We start from the raw sequence: 16,306 nt of genomic DNA, 5'->3' as shown, positions 1-16,306 counted from the left end.
CATGAATTTCCCATCCTGTTAAATAATGATAAACACTTGAAGGGTTGTACTTTGGTGACATTTCTGTCAAAAAGTTTCCAGCCTGCAGGCATTTCATATGTGCAGAGCGATCCATAGTTTATTGTGATACCTTTTAAGTTTTTAGGAAACCACACTAAAGGCCGTTTGACATTAGAAACAATGTGTGCATGTTTTATGAATCTAGCTCAAAATGAAAGTAGATTCATGCAACACTTGAGCCATGAATTGACCCCAATTTTGAGGTAGATTTATGGAACACTCATGTTATTTCTAATATCAAACGGTTCATTAGGGTCGTTTGGTAGCAATGATACTTTTGAGCGTCCATGAATCTACTCATACATTGGGTCAAATTCATGCAACGCTAGTTCTACCATTCTATGAACCTGTCCAATCTTTGAGGCACATTTATGAAACACTCACAAAGTGTCTCTGATGTCAAACAACTCGTTAATCTCACACATGGCAGCATAAAAGCACCTTTGTTCATGTTGCTCTTGGTTTCTTTCTCCTGCACAATATTATTTTCCTTCTTTATGACATGTTGGGATATTATGACTCATAAGTTTGAAAATGCACCAAAGTGTCCATATAAAGTCCTAGAAGGATATTACTGAAACTATAGATGTATACCTTTAAGTAAATTAATGAATACAACAACTACAGGTCAGTACTGCTAATACAGGGACATGAAATAGGATGGAAATATAATGAAACTGATTAACTATGTAATTAGCATGATTTTTTCGTCTGTTGAACCAGATTTAGCTTATGCAATTATCATTCAACTTTTGCGTTTAATTCACTTCCTGATCTGAAAATATGAGGTCATGCTTTGTTAAGTGTGCAATGAACCCCACGTAAAAGAAAAAAATAATTTGAATTGCCATTTAAAGCTTTAGAAAATAAGTCAAAACATGTGGAGTTATGAAGCGAAATGTGAGAAACAGAAGGGGGCTTCTTGGTTCTTCGTTTATTGGTGAAAAATCCATGTTTTGTATTAAGCCGTTTCTGAGATACCATGTGCTTTCCTTAGATAAAGAGGTATTGTGTTTCTTCAAAGGCATTTCCAAGTATTGTTTTTAAGAAGAGCTTGATATTGGTCATGAGAGGGGATGCAAGGAAAGGCAATACAGTGGGTTCGAGTCTACAGAAGTAAGTTCTAGTTGATTGGTGCTTCGCTCTCCACCCAGGTCACAAAGTACCATTGGAGCGAACTGGTATTGGGAAAAGAAAAGGGGCTTCATCTTCTTTGGACATCCTTGTAGTGACAATTTTCTATTTCTCCACGTCAAGACACAAATAGCCCTTGTTGTGCGTACTATATCTAACAAAAGCACATAACTTGCTTTTAAAATCCAGCTTATGAGAACTAGAGGGATGCAAACATGGATAACAATGCATCCAAATACTTTAACCAATGCATAATCTGGACCTTGCTGAACAATTATTGGAAAGGAGATTACATGACCAATGAAGGCATTCATTAATAAAAAATACCGCGGTTAGGAATGTGAAATCCCAAACATCCGTGAAATGTGAGCATGGGCAAGAAGGGTGAGGCCTGTTTCAATAATGTGTCGATGCTTGCTACTCCAAGAACGTCAGACTTGTTCTTTATAAGAAATATTATAAGGAATTATAATATTGATGTCCATCCATTCAAAGAACTTGTGAAGAACCCCAAACATAAAAGAATAATTGATTCTAAAGGTTTCCAATTGCATTGACAAGCTTTGTCATACGATAAAAAGGGACTTTTGCCCATTTGACGTGCTTCGCAAACTTTATTATTAAAAGTCTTCTCAAACATAAGCAAATAAAATTTATTAAGAACATGTCGAACAATAAGAATAGAAGGATGTCCCATAGCAAGGTGTTATTTTTCTATAAAGCTCTTTCGAGTGGCAGAGCCACATGGTGATTGGTGTAGGCAATTACCTAAGCCAGTCTCTTAAATTTTCTTTATTTTTAAATGGGCATCTTTAAACATTTATCCTTATATATATAACCCCACCAGATATAAGTATTTTTAGACGAGTGCCCCTCTAGCCAATTTTTCTGGCTTCTTGACTTCTTCATGGGCTCTTTCTCCTATCAAAGCTTATTAATAGTGCATGTACTATTGCATTGGTTTCTTATATATATATCCCTTTTTCGATGCAAATTGCTAAGAGTTAGGTCCCCGTTCCTTAGGGGGGTATTTGATTGTTTGGAATATTGATTCAAGAACGAAAATTTTCAGAATCATAAATATTCCTCCTCAAATTGGAATGAAATCAAAATTCTAGGTTTTGGTTTCTTAATTTCATAAACAAAATACCATGTTTGTTTAATAATTCCAATTTATTAAAAAATAAGCATTTTGATTCTCAAATTCCATGATTCTAAGTATATCAAACGCCCCCTATTAAAACAGTTAACAGCAACAAGCTGTACAACAGATCACCAGGCCATCAATCTTCTACAATTGGCTTAGCCACCACCAGGAAGATTGCCCCACTCACAACTCCCACTAAGGGGAACCCCAATATTGAAGAGATGAATAGTCGCCCTATAGGACTACCATCACGCAAAATAAGTCAACAAAAATAAAGTATTCTTAACGATGTCAATAGATTGAATTCGGATCAGATATATCTTTAATCATATCTATTTTTTCAGATATTCACATATCCAAATTCAAATAAAGAAAAATCAAATGTTTATCTGAATCCGAAATCCATTACAATCTAAATACAATCCAATCTGATTTCTTAATCGGATGTTAATTTTTTTTTCCATATATGATTTTTTTCGAATCAGTTCGGTCGGATATTCGATTCAAATTGGACATATTGGCATCCCTAAGTATTCTGTGTAGTGTGCATTAGCAGATTTTTGAAAAAAGGAATCCCATTGTATTAACCATTTTTGAGAGAATTATACATATCCCTTTTATGAACCATTTTTGTGATGTTCATTATTTGTTGTACATCTCATCCTGGCAATAAGATACTAAGTCACAAAGTTTGTCATTTTGTTATCATGCTTATATTATGATGCTGCTATAGATATATACGAACGGTGTCCAAAAGACTTTAAACAATATCATCACATCAAGCCAAAGGCAGCTTATGTCATTCTAAGGCTGGCCTTTGTCCGGACACCGAAGACTCAAATTGTGCCGTGGGTTTGGTCTGGTTACTACGTATTCAGGCACCAGATTTTGATGGGAGACATCTATTGGAAAGAGATTAGATCGTGAAAATTTAGTTGCAAAATGTCAAACTCTTTTGTTAAGAGTCGGTGTATTTTGAACTCTTAAAAACAATTTAACTTGAATATTTCAACTTAATTCTACCATCTGATCTCCTTGAAAGCAATAATATAGATGATTTCTATCGAAACTGGTTAAGTGCACACCCCTTTGAGGGTGTGATAACAAAAATACCCTTAAAAAAAAAAAGAATAGAACAAAAACGGAATTTTAAAAAATTAAAAGTCTAAAATATACCCTATCTTTAAATATTTCTAAAATTACCCAACACCCCTTCTTTTTATTTTGAGTGTATATTTGTTGTGTGCGCTTTTCTATGCGCACAACTCAACTTGGTGTTTGCTTCTATATACAGATATAGTAGCTACCCCTATATATATATATATACCAGACCACTTGAATAATAGACAAAAACCAAACATATTAAAATTAATTATTAATATAGTTATTTTACAATCTAACCTTATAGATATGATTTAAGTGATTTGGTGAGAAGCATACCTTAAGTTAATAGTTTTCTTACTTAAATAATGTTTTTTTAATCGTAAAAAAATAAAACCCTTTTAGAACAACAAGATTTTGATAGTATAAAGATTAATAATTTTTACAAAAATGACTTGAACTAAACAATGATTTATATTAAATTACTGCTCATAAACACATTAGAAGAAGGTTCACATTTTGTTTAAAACACTTTTTAACATGAATTTAAGTGGTTTGGTATCCACTGATCACACATATATATATATATATATATATAGAGAGAGAGAGAGAGAGAGAGAGAGGGGGGGGATGGAAAGGGGAAGGGGGTAGGGGGCAACCACAACCCTTATCCTGGAAGCCCACATTTCAGTACTAAACCTCCATTGCTCACCCGTGCTTGACCTCAAGTGCAGAAGCTGAGAAAGAGAGAGAGAGAAGGAACGCATTAATTGATTTCAGAAAAAGGACGAAACTTACGAATACGGTGGTTGTCGGTGGCCGACAGGCATGGCCGGCTGAAGCTAATTTAACTTCCCTTCCTTGTTTTTGCTATTTGCTCTTAAATGCAGTGGAGACCTAAATTTTCCATGGTTTCTCAAACTTAGCGTCCTTGTCCCCATATCCAGACATGCTATGCTGATTGGGGCACCGTCCATCAACACAGATGGACGGACGGTGCCCAACCTAATCTAATAACTTAAAAGCATCTGCCGTTTCAAACCCCAAGAACACATAACATTAATCTAATAATGTGAGAGAAGATACTTAGGCTTCTGACCCAAGTACTAAAACTTAAATCAATTTGGTAAAATATTTTTTTCCAAAATAAAAAAATTTATTTTACTTGTATATTTGGCAATCAAAATAGTTTTGTAATTGTTTTATGAATCTGTTCTAATATTTGAGGGAAATCAGAGTAGACAACTGTGGCCGAACGGCCGAGTACTGAATACCTTCCTGCCATGCTGGCCTCCCATATGAGGCCCTAACACCCACCGGCATGTCGGACCCCTTGCACGACATTATGCGAGGGTTACTTGTATCTTTTAAGGAAAAAAAAAACTTTTTCATTTTTTGCGCTAATTAGTTTTCTATCGCCGCCCTGAGTAAGAAGAGTGAATCTTACATGCAAGTTGAAGTACATAGAAATTTTTCCACTTAGTGCCGACACAACTTTAAACTCTAATGACAAATGAAAGAAGAGGCTTCAGCTTTCGCCTGGGCAATGGTATAACCTTCTAAACTCATGGCTTGAAATAGACACTACGAAAATCCACTGATCCTGTGAATTTTTGTATATAGAAGTAGACGAGTCACATCCTATCAAACCAGGGGTAGATGGAAGGGAGGGTCGGCAGGGATAGGGATGTCAATATATTCGATTTGAATCGGATATCCGACCGATCCAATTCGAAAAAATCGGATATGAAAAAAAATTTAATATTCGATTAAGAAACTGGATTGGATTCGGATTTAATAAATGGCATCCGATCGAATTCAGATTTAGATATACATAAATATCCGATCCGATTCCGGGATTCATGTTTAGACAAATATCCCGTATCTAATGCTATTAAATTTTAAAAATTGGCAAAATTGGGTTCAAAATTCAGATTCAGATATAAATATATAAATCGGATTCGGATTGTAAAATCGGATTTCGGATTCAGATATGACTTCTCTTTATTCGAATCTAAATTCAAACCCAAATATGTGAATATCCGAAAAAACAGATATAATTAAAGATATATCTGATGCGAATGCTATCCGTTGACATCCCTAGGCAGGGGCCTTGGCCTCCCCTTCATATTTTAAAAACTTTAAAAACTTATATTTAAATTTAAAAAAATTTAGTTTAATACATATAAAAGATATTTTGAAAATTTTTATTTCGACTCTTATTAAAATTTTGAAACTATAGTTTTGGTGGCACCTGCGACAAAAAATGTCTGGCTCCGCCCCCTGTGTCAAACATAGTCATGTTTTTTTACCATTACTTTCTTACAACGATGTAAACACAAAATCGGCTTCTTAACCCAATCGGCAGGCTGCCGGTTCGACTGTGGATCGGCCAATTCATCGACTCGGGTGAATAAATTGTGAGTTGGCTGAAATAAAATAAATTAAAAAGTATATAAAAAATAAATTTAAAAAAAAAGTTTACCAACTTTTGAATGGGCCACAAATTCGAATCGGTTTTCACATTCACAAAATCGGCATCAAATAAACGCTCAGAGCATTTAATAGGCACACTGAATAGTCCATTCTGCTGAGCTATCAAAGTTGATGTTCTTTGTCTTTTCAACTTGTTAAAACACATTATTTTAACCGGTTTTGTTCTGTTATTTTCCTTAACATGTTTATAAATTGCGAAAATTCATTTTCACTTTCAATGGCCCACATGTGGTGGAGATGTGGTCATTTATGAAAGTTTGATAATGACTTAAATGGCTCATTGTTATATAGTAATTTAATTGATATAATGGAAAAGTTACACTTTGCACCTACTACTGAATAATGTCAACGGATCGAATTCGGAACGGATGGACTTTTTACGTCGTATCTAATAATTTATTAGATGTTCATATCCGTACCATATTTGAATCCAACTTTTAAATTTACAATTTAGATTCAACTTTACTTTCATATCTGAATATTAGTGCAGTTTTTAAGGACACGATGGAATCTGAATTGCATTATGATATGTTAAGAACCAATTTTCAAAGTATGAATACTGGAAATGTGATAGTTATTTGAAATTGAATCTGGATTCAAATTTTGAGTCCTATCAGATATTTATTTAAAACTGAATCCAAATCTAACCCGATGTCATTCTTTTAAATTTGAATTCAATCTGATTTTTCAAACCGGTGTTAATTGGATCTGTTTGACAAACAACAGCTGAAAATCCAAGGGCTCTTGGAAGTTGCAGAAGCAAAACATTCACCTAATTCAGTAAAAACAAATAGGGGAAATCACATGTATCTAAGAACACACTTACGATATATGCATGAATGCTTAGACAAACTTATCATGATTTTTTTAATGATTTTTTTATATTTTTTTAATTTTTAAGGCTTTTTATGATTTTTTATTGTTTTTAAATTTTTTTAAAGTTGTCAAAATTTTCCCAAGATTTACCCGAGAAGAACAACTTCACCGAACAATACCCAAGAAAAATCTCGCGGAGATTTTTCCGAGAACGATATATGAAGGGTTGTGCAAAATTAGGCAACATTTAATTCTCATTTTTAACGCTCCAACTAAATCATGTGAGATTGTCTTGGATATTTGACGCTGAAAAGGTGAGAAATTTTCGAGGTCCTGCAACTTCCACCAACATTTTCATAAATTTGCAGACATAAATAGCAGGTAGAAGTTGGCTGTCATTATAATATTGTATCTTCTCATGACTAGATATAATTAGCTAATCCGTAGAAGTTATAGCAACTGAAAATATGACTACTAAACATATACCAGGAATCTTTTAGAACCTGTAATTCTTTTCCTGGTAAATCTATCATTATAGAGACATCTCCTAGTCTATTCTCTAAGAACAGACACTTCAACAGGTGTCTTTGGAAGAAAAGAGACAAACTTTAGGATATGGAATATTCTGAAGAACTTGGGCAGTTAATTTTAAATGGTCAATAAAAATTTTTCTACATGCAATAATTGATTTTGTTGTTTCTTACAAAATCAAACATGTAAATCACATCTATGCTGTAACTTGAAGGTAGATAGACCTTTCATAAATCTCAGTTGCCATATCTCAGGTGTCACAATCAAGCTGTTGATGATCTGTACGCTAGGCAAGCTCTGTCCAACCAGAGTTCTACATGTTCAGCAGATTAGATCTAGAGGATGCAAGATTGCATTCTGCAGTAACAGAGGAGGATCTGAATCGATTGAAAATTTGTGGTCATATTGGTACTTGTAGAAAACAAATCTTGCAGTAAAATGAAAGGTGGATCTCATCCGTGACGTGCATGAAGAATGAAGCAGACATTAGGAAATCATGACATCGCGTGAAGCAGAAAATGTCAGTGCCATTTCTCCACATCAATTTGCTCAAGCCAAACAATGCAAAAGTCTGCAAATTTGGTTCCAAAAGATCTTTGATAAATCAGGAGACAATGCCAAAATCAGAACTGGAAGTACTAAAAGCAAATCTCTAGGTGATTCAATAAGTTAAGACTAAGTAAAAATGATATTGGGAATCCATTAGGAAGCAATATGACAGATAATATGAAGTATCGACTACTCAGGGGAACATTAACTTTTTTTTTTTTTTGGAAGTTTTGTAAGGGAAGTGTTCTGTTGAGGTACAGGCCTTAGATCAAGTCCCATCCTGCTACTCTGATCTGTGTGTTTTCCCAGCTGGTTAAATGGTCTGGCAGGAGCCACTCTCCCTTCCCTGCTCCAATAGTTCAATGTCGCCGGAATCCGGGCAGAAAAACGAGACTTACTGCCTCTGTATCCAGCAGGCGCGTTCCTTGTAATGGGTACAACTAAAAAATGTCATCCTGGCCAAACATAAAAATATGTCATGGAAGTTTCTGCTCTCATGACTGTTACTATAACTTTGTTTGGGAATAGGAAATCCTGACCGATCCTGTTCCCTGCTTCAAGAGAAATGAGTTCCTGCATAATTTACAGGTCTCCAGTGACTATGCCTGTAACTTCATGCTTGTAGAGAGACTTCGCCATAGACTTACATGAACCACTTGTAAGCATCAAGTAGAAAGCATAATTAGAAGTGGAAAGAAAGCATACTTGTTATTAATGTCCAATCATTCTAACATGCAACAATTGCTCTCACATCACCATTAAATATCCTAGTGGATGATGATAAGGAGACCAATTGCTTGTTTTTATCACAGATCTAGGAATTCTGGTTTCCTGATATCATGTTGCCGACAAGTTCACTAGGTAGAACCGGCAATCTCCAGTTTCCACATCTCATCATCTACCAGGGAAAAAGGGATAATATCGTAGGCTCTGTGAACAAAAGAAATTGATGCTGAAGTTGTTGAAAGCAAGCATATCTGACATAGCAGCGGAAAAATTGAAAATGGGATTGAACTCTGCTGTTGTCCATGGAACAACTAGTACTCTGCATCCATCTGATTTGTCAATAGGCTGCAATAAATCTCCAGCTACCCAAGCAAGTTTTCATTTTTCTTGATTTTGAGCACCATTCAAAGAGAAGATTGCAGAACTCCCAGAAAAGAAAAAGAGAAAAAAGTTCACCAGTTTTTCTGTCAGTTTCATTGTTCCTTTGCATTCAACTCAGAACCCAATACCAGACATTCAGTGGAGTTCTTGATCAAGTAATACCACTAAAGAAAAAACTTTTTTTATTATTTTTTAGCATACTAAGTCCTCCTGAGCAGCAACTCATGTCTTACATCTTTAAGAGAAGATGTATTACAGTATGTATCAGAAAAACAAAAAAGGCTGCTTCAGGGAGGAAGGAAACAAAAAGCAAAAACAAGCAATACTACAGCATCTCACAGCAGCAGCAGCATCTTGGCACAGAGTAGCAAAGCCTTATTGGTACTTCCTATGGGCAATACACCATGAATTAGCACCGGGGATAACGAATACCACAGGAAGAAGCAATCCTCTGTGCAGTACCGGAATAAATGATTGATTTATAGGAAGGATTCCTTGCATAACTGCAGAAGCAAGGCACCAGAGACCTGAGTGCGCCGCAGCAAGCCCCGGTCACCGGCCCACCTTGATAGGCAGGCAGGCAGGCATTCAATCCCGAGAGATTGCAGCCCTGGGCTGAACTGGGCACAATAGAGCCAAGGAGCAGAGCCATGACCAGGAAACATGTGACAGCAGAAGAGTTGAGCTTCATCGCCATTTTCTCCAAAAGTAAAGAAAAATGATGGCAAGGAAATGAAAGGAAGGAAACAGAGTTTCTTGGGTGCTAGCTGCTACTGTGGTGTGTACTAGTGGCCTCCCCACTTCAATTTATAGACTCCATTGCATGGCGACAACCATGGTCAATATCAAAATACAGTCTCGTAAAAGCCAGTTTCACCTTGGTGAAATGTCGATTGCATCTTCTTTGCCATAAATTTCGTGGTGGAGTGTCAGACAAGCCGCCTACTTAAGGGACAAGGACATCAAGTCGACTAATTCTGTAGCTTCCTTTGTCTTTTTGCACTCGATGGGCTTAATGGTTGCTCCCACCATCAGCATATGCTTCCGAGGCTTTTTTATCATTCACTGAGAATTTGACACTTGGGTTGCTGATTCTGGTTAAGTGAGAGAGAAAGAACGGCTGATTTGAAGATGAAAGGTTGGAAGCCATTAATTGGTCAGTTCACAGTTTCAAGGTTCCCTCTGAAGAATTCACGGCTTTGAGTTTAAAATCCTTCCTCCAACAAACAGAGTCTGGTAATCTACTATTAGATGTATGGGTGCAAATGGGTCGAATTCGGATTAGCCTTGATGCAGAAGAAAGTCGGATACAGAGATTTGATGCTGTAAAGATGAAAGTCCAAAACGATAACCAGAAGAATTGTGCACCAATTGCTACATGAGAAAAGTGGAAAGGAAAAGGAAACAAAGAAAGCGTCAGAAAGATGCACGCCTTATAAACAAACAAAAATTTCATGATGTCTAATTTCAGGGACGAAGCCGCCAAGAACTGTCGAAAAAGAGAAACCACTATCGATCATTTGAGCAAGCTTTTAGCCGCCTGGTCCCAAATGAAAACAACTTGAAAAATTGAACCTGAAAAAGCTCTAGAGGAATTGACTACAGCTTTTAGGAATAGAATTTCTTTCATTTAGAGGATCACCATTTGCTCAAGATCAGAAAGATTCATAACAATTTGTAACTTTCGCATGCCCATTTGCAATTAAGAAACAGATTGAAGTATCGTGTTAGATAATCTAATTTGAGGAGATCTGGACCTGGAGGAGGGGGGATTCATCGTGAACATGGAATTTGTACTTCTTGTTGTCCATTTGTGCTGAATCACTATTATGTCTCCTGTACAAGAAAGGGAAAATAGTACTATTGGGTGAACGGAAGAAAGTGAATTTTCACACTGGGTGAAGGTAAAAAAAAAAAAACATTGATGGTAGTGTCAGGAAAAGCAGCAGCCATACCAAGAACTTTAAAAATGATAGGTTTTTTTCATACTCATATCTAAAGATGGGGCATGAATTTCTTTTGAATAAACAATGTAGAAGATTTGAAATCATGACGGTAGTTTCCTTTTGAATGATCACAAAGGGAAGAAAAGACATTCAATGAAGACTCAGTGGGTGAATGAAAGGAAGGGCCCCCATAACTTGGAGTATTCAAAAAGTTTTTGTCAAAATTTTGCAGGAATCAAGGAAAATCCCAAATCCCTGTGACCCCTTTCCACAAAAGTAGTACTATGGTCTTCACTGATATGCATTTACTGTTACTAAGCCATGGTCTTTCTTTAATAAGGATTGAATATACAGCACGACGACTTAGGTTAACAGCACGACGGCCACTTAATTGGATGATATTTTTATTGCGCAAGAGAATTGTACTTACTGGTTAAAGCGCGTGGAGTGTTGTCTCTGAGAGGGTTGGCGCAATGCAGAGACAGAGTTGGTAGGCAATCAGTTTTTGTTTTGAATCTTCAGGACATCAACTATCTGTGCTGCAAAAAACGAGCCATTGATGCGTAAGTTAAAACGAAGCAGAAGGGCACTCTGAAGCACCAAAAGTAGGTCTTGTACCTTAAGGTTGTAAAAAGTTGGGTGAGAGTTTCATCTCTTCACCAATAAAAAGATTAGCTACTTATTCTGTTTTTTATGGGATGTTTGGACACCCCAAAATGCTCATTTTCTTCCAAAATCTCCTTGTAGATCATATTTCAATGATCAAAATTATTTTAAAAAGTTAATGAATAACCTGACTCTACCAAATTGTTATCAAAAAGAAAAAAAAAAAGAAGAAAAGGGAGTATTTTCTTCGGTGTGTCATCCAAACATATAAATCAAACTTTGTTAAAACCAAGTTTGAAACCCGATTTTTACAAAACATCTTCTCCGAACTCGTCATCCAAACACTACCTTATTATTTTTTCTAGTGCCAACTTGAGCTGGCTATGATGCAGATGAGATCCAACGAAGCTTACACTTGAATTGGGCCGTTTAATTTACATTTTATGCAAAGATGCAACAAATAAAAAACACCAGTCTCACTTTATTGGTACAAGAAGGCTGATGCCAAAGCCAATATTTCTAATATGTCAAAAACACTAGTCTCACTTTATTGGTACAAGAAAGCTGATGCCATTTCTAATGTGTGACAAAAACACTAGCCTCACTTTATTGGTGCAAGAAAGCTGATGCCAATGCTACTCGAACAAGTGACCGGCGGCCCACCTGTCACTATACCTGAGCTGGTGCAACTCATGATCTTATTCATTTGAAATACAAAATATAATTTCATGCGCAGGCGGGCTTCAAGGTAACCCAAAATGCATGTATACAACTAGTTATAATCAAGAGACGTTGAGTTGTGTGCACACCTTTGTGCATGCAACAAGTATTACATTTTAAACTTTTTTACTTTTTCACAATCCTTCTTTATTACCTTTTTAAAAAGTTTTTTTTTTTTTGTATTTTAATAAGGGCATTTTGGTCATTTTACACTCCCATGGGCAATTTTTCATGCAACCAAGAACTGGGTTTAATGAACAAGTCTAGCTCATCGATAATGAGATTCAGCATAGTTCAATGTGAGGCCAAATTCAACTATAGATTGAATTCAATAGCGTTGAAGATGAGTTTGTAAGGTTCGCATACAAGATGAGGGAATTGGGTAGCAATAAATAAACTTATAATTGCAGGGTTAGCATCGACTCCTCTGTCAACGTTGAGTATGAAAGATATTAAACCCCTTTTTCCTATTTTCGGGTGGCATAAAAAAAAATTGGAACGGTGAGAAAAAGTTAATCTGCAATTTGCAAAATCTTCCAAGAAAAGGAAGAGAAGAAGAATTAAAATATATAGCTTGATCTTGGCGTATACACAAACGAAGATCTTGTACCTTTCTCAATTGTTTCAGAGCGGTAGGTGCATTTTTTAATGGAGACAAAAATTTTGATCGGGTACCTTAAGAATTTTCAAACCAAAGGAGCAAGAAAGACACAACGTCGTAAATTATGCTTTGGGATGATTACACAGAGACGGGAGCCAGAATTTCTTTCAGGGATGGATCAAAGGGGCCAAGAAGAGCGACGGGTTCGGCTAAACTAAAAAAATTTGATTTTTTGAATATAAATAAATTTTTTTTCCTGCACTCACCCGGGCCATGGCCCAGGCCCCTGCTCCTGGCCTGACATTTCAAGTTGTTTTTGGAAGACATGGGAGGAACAGAACAACCGTGTCTTTAGAGACTTAGTGCATCCAAATCTAAATGCTCTTGAAGCGTAAAAAGGTAAAATGTAAAGGAAACCTTAAAAAAGATTGGTAGAACTGCCAGTGTCCTGTTAGGCGGGACACCGATATGCAAATAGCGCATAATAGGGTGTCTACCTCAAGGTAAGTAAGGACATCAGGTTATGTACTAGGTCTAACTCGGGCTCGAAAAAAAGGCACCGGGCTGGCCCCACTAAGTTTGCTCGAGTGGGCCCCACTAAGTTCGGCTCAATAAGAAATTTTTAGTACTATTTTTATTGTTTTTATATATAATTATAATATTTTTTATTACGATTAATTATATATATATTATTTTGTATTAAAAATATCTATATTTTTTAATTTGAAATGGGTTGGGCCCGGGCTCAGGTTTTGGACTGGCCTAGGATCGGGTTTCAGGTGTCGACTGACTCGATGTTCATGCCTACCTCAAGGTACCACAAAGCAACCTTAGACCTTAGAGGAGATACCTCGACATTCATGAAGGTGGTGGGACTGGCATCTTGCTCATCTGAAAGAGGAATACCTCATAAATACAAAAAGTGGATAAACAAATTAAAACAGCTATTGTAAATTAAGTCGAAAATATCATATTCAACAAAGGATAATAACTCCTGCAGTGAATTGACTCGCCAACCATAACGATTGAGAAAAGCCTTAAGGGTAGGCCTGGGCGTCGGGCCGGACCGCCGGCGGGTACTCGAACCGGTCGGGCGCAGATCCGGGCTGGGAACACCGAGTCCTGGGCTGGGCACGGCCCGGATCCACCCCTACTTAAGGGGAAGTCACCGTTGGAGCATTTTGATCAAGTGGACATACAATTGGTGAACAACATAATATGCTTGTTAACCATATCAATTTGAGTGATTAATATTCCGGTTTAAGATGATTAAGATTTCAGCAGAAAAGCAAAATTTCTTAAATTAAGCACTAAATATTCTGCTTTAATTTTGCAGAAACAGATTGCATCTGCATTTTTTCAATTTACGGACCATCAAGTTTACGAAAATTGCTGTAGCACATCGTTTTACGAAACGCGTTTTTTCCCTCATATTCCAATAAAATTTCATGGAGTTGAAAGTCACTGTTTACCTTGGGGGAAAAAGTACTATTTTAATTCCTATTGCCTTAACCGGTTGAACAAACGAACCAATAATTGCAATCACGGGTACTCATGTGGTAATTTGTAAAAAGCTAGGGACCCTTATCAGGAAATTTAAAATAGAATAAGATAAAGAGGTTTTGTCGTTAAACAAAAATTTTCCTAATCAAATATAGCTAGAAGATCATAATGTGTTCCGATACAACATGTATTACTAACTTGAAAATACTTCATATATGAAATCTACGAATATAATGTTGATGTTGATGTGATATAACATGTTTTTGCCGATGTGGCAAAAAATTAAATTAAACTAAAATTAAATTAAACTAAAAGATTTGAGGTTAGACGTCATAAGATGCACACTTAAAATTCTTATTTTGCTTTTAACACAATGTCAAATTTGGGCATCGTGTTCCACACCTAAAACCCAAGCCCAAGCCCCACCAATTAAGTAAATATTTTTATATAAGTATAGTCAATTGTAATAAAATATTATAATTATATATAAAAATCTAAAATATGTATTAAAAAATTTTTATCAAGTCGGACTGAGTTTAGTGGAGCCCACCCCAACCTCATGCTTTTTTTTAGGTCCGAGTCGAGCCGGCTACTGGGTACCCATCGAGTACTGGACCGGACACCCAACATCTGATCTGAAATCTCAATTCGACAAGGGGCAATCAAACGCCACATTGTAGAAGAATTTTGATTACAGGTACAACAATTTATATTAATTTTTCTTTTCATTTTGATATTTTGGGCATAACATCTGCGTTTGGGCCCGGCCATGCGCGAATAAGCATTTACGACTCTGTTTTAATTATTTATGGGAAAAAGGCTATTTTGGGTATTTTACAAAAATCACTTTTTTTTTTCTTTTTCTTTTCTGCCCTTGCACTTACAAGAAGGCTTTTTTTTCTTTTTCTCAAATTCAAGGGCTTGTTGGACATTTTACTTCTACTCTCTCTCTCTCTCTCTCTCTATATATATATATATATATATATATATATATATATATATATATATATATATATATATATATATATATTTTAAAGATAAAGGTGGAGAGTACCTCACAGCAACTTAAGCGTCCCCCGAGTACCTCTCCAAAGGAGCATATCCAGTTGGGCCTCATCTCAAACGACATCAATCCGCCTGGTTAATTAACTTAGCATATGAAACACAAATATATTATCTATCTAATCTTTATATTATGTAGAAATAAGTTAAATATATTAAGTAAAAGGCACATCACTAGCTCAACCACATAAAGCAGATCTAACAAAGGAGAGATATAAGCGATGCAAGGTCACCCTCTAGGATCACCAGCTACACATCATCTTGGCACAAAAGGCCTTATTGAATACGGACTGGCCGCTGCATCACAGCGCGGCTGGTAATCAGCAGCTCGGGATACTGAGGCCGCAAGCGCTGGCAATCCTCTGCCCAGTAGTAGAGTAGATGATCGCTCCATAGGTAGGATTGGCAGCATAAGAGCAGAAGCAAGGCAGCTGGCCGCGGAGCTGGTCGCAGCAGTCCGAGGTCGGCTCCGCGCCGCCTTGGTACGCCGGCAGGCAAGGGCTCAGTGCCGCAATGCTGCAAGACTGGGAGGAGATCGGCAGCGCATTGCCAAGGAGCAGGACCAAGATGAAGGAGCACATGAGAGAACTGGCAGTGCTCTTGGAATCCATGGCAAGGTGATACCAGGAGGTCAGTTTGGCCTGCAATGGAGTGAGTTGAGCTTGAGCTCTAGATCACAATTTATAGGCACCAAGGTCTACCTAGAAACCGTGCCAATAATTAGGATGGAGAAATATTTTTAATATGGCCAACTGGAATCTAACACGTAGAAAGGGTATATATAGTAAGGAGTTTGACTTTAGTGTTTCATATCATATAGAAAGAATGAACTGGAAATATGCTTTGGATGTAAGTAACATTTACCATAGTGGTTTTCAATGAGAGTTTCTAACCCAAAATGAGCACGCGGAAAGCCCTTTAGAAAAA

The 16,306-nt window shown here is 36.6% G+C and overlaps 1 long non-coding RNA gene across 1 annotated transcript; it reads right to left on the bottom strand.

The window, feature by feature from the left end:
* Nucleotides 1-9,598: 9,598 nt before the first annotated feature.
* On the bottom strand, nucleotides 9,599-15,698 carry LOC116248538 (uncharacterized). The gene is made up of 3 exons (XR_004171033.2): nucleotides 15,372-15,698; nucleotides 11,318-11,426; nucleotides 9,599-10,777 (listed from the first exon to the last, which is right to left on the bottom strand). It is a non-coding gene; the product is annotated as an uncharacterized LOC116248538 (long non-coding RNA).
* Nucleotides 15,699-16,306: the final 608 nt, after the last annotated feature.

Source organism: Nymphaea colorata, chromosome 2 (assembly GCF_008831285.2).
Source record: "Nymphaea colorata isolate Beijing-Zhang1983 chromosome 2, ASM883128v2, whole genome shotgun sequence".
NCBI classification, from domain to species: domain Eukaryota; kingdom Viridiplantae; phylum Streptophyta; class Magnoliopsida; order Nymphaeales; family Nymphaeaceae; genus Nymphaea; species Nymphaea colorata.
The sequence above is the reverse complement of the archived record's forward strand: the minus strand, read 5'-3'. Positions and strand labels throughout refer to the sequence as shown.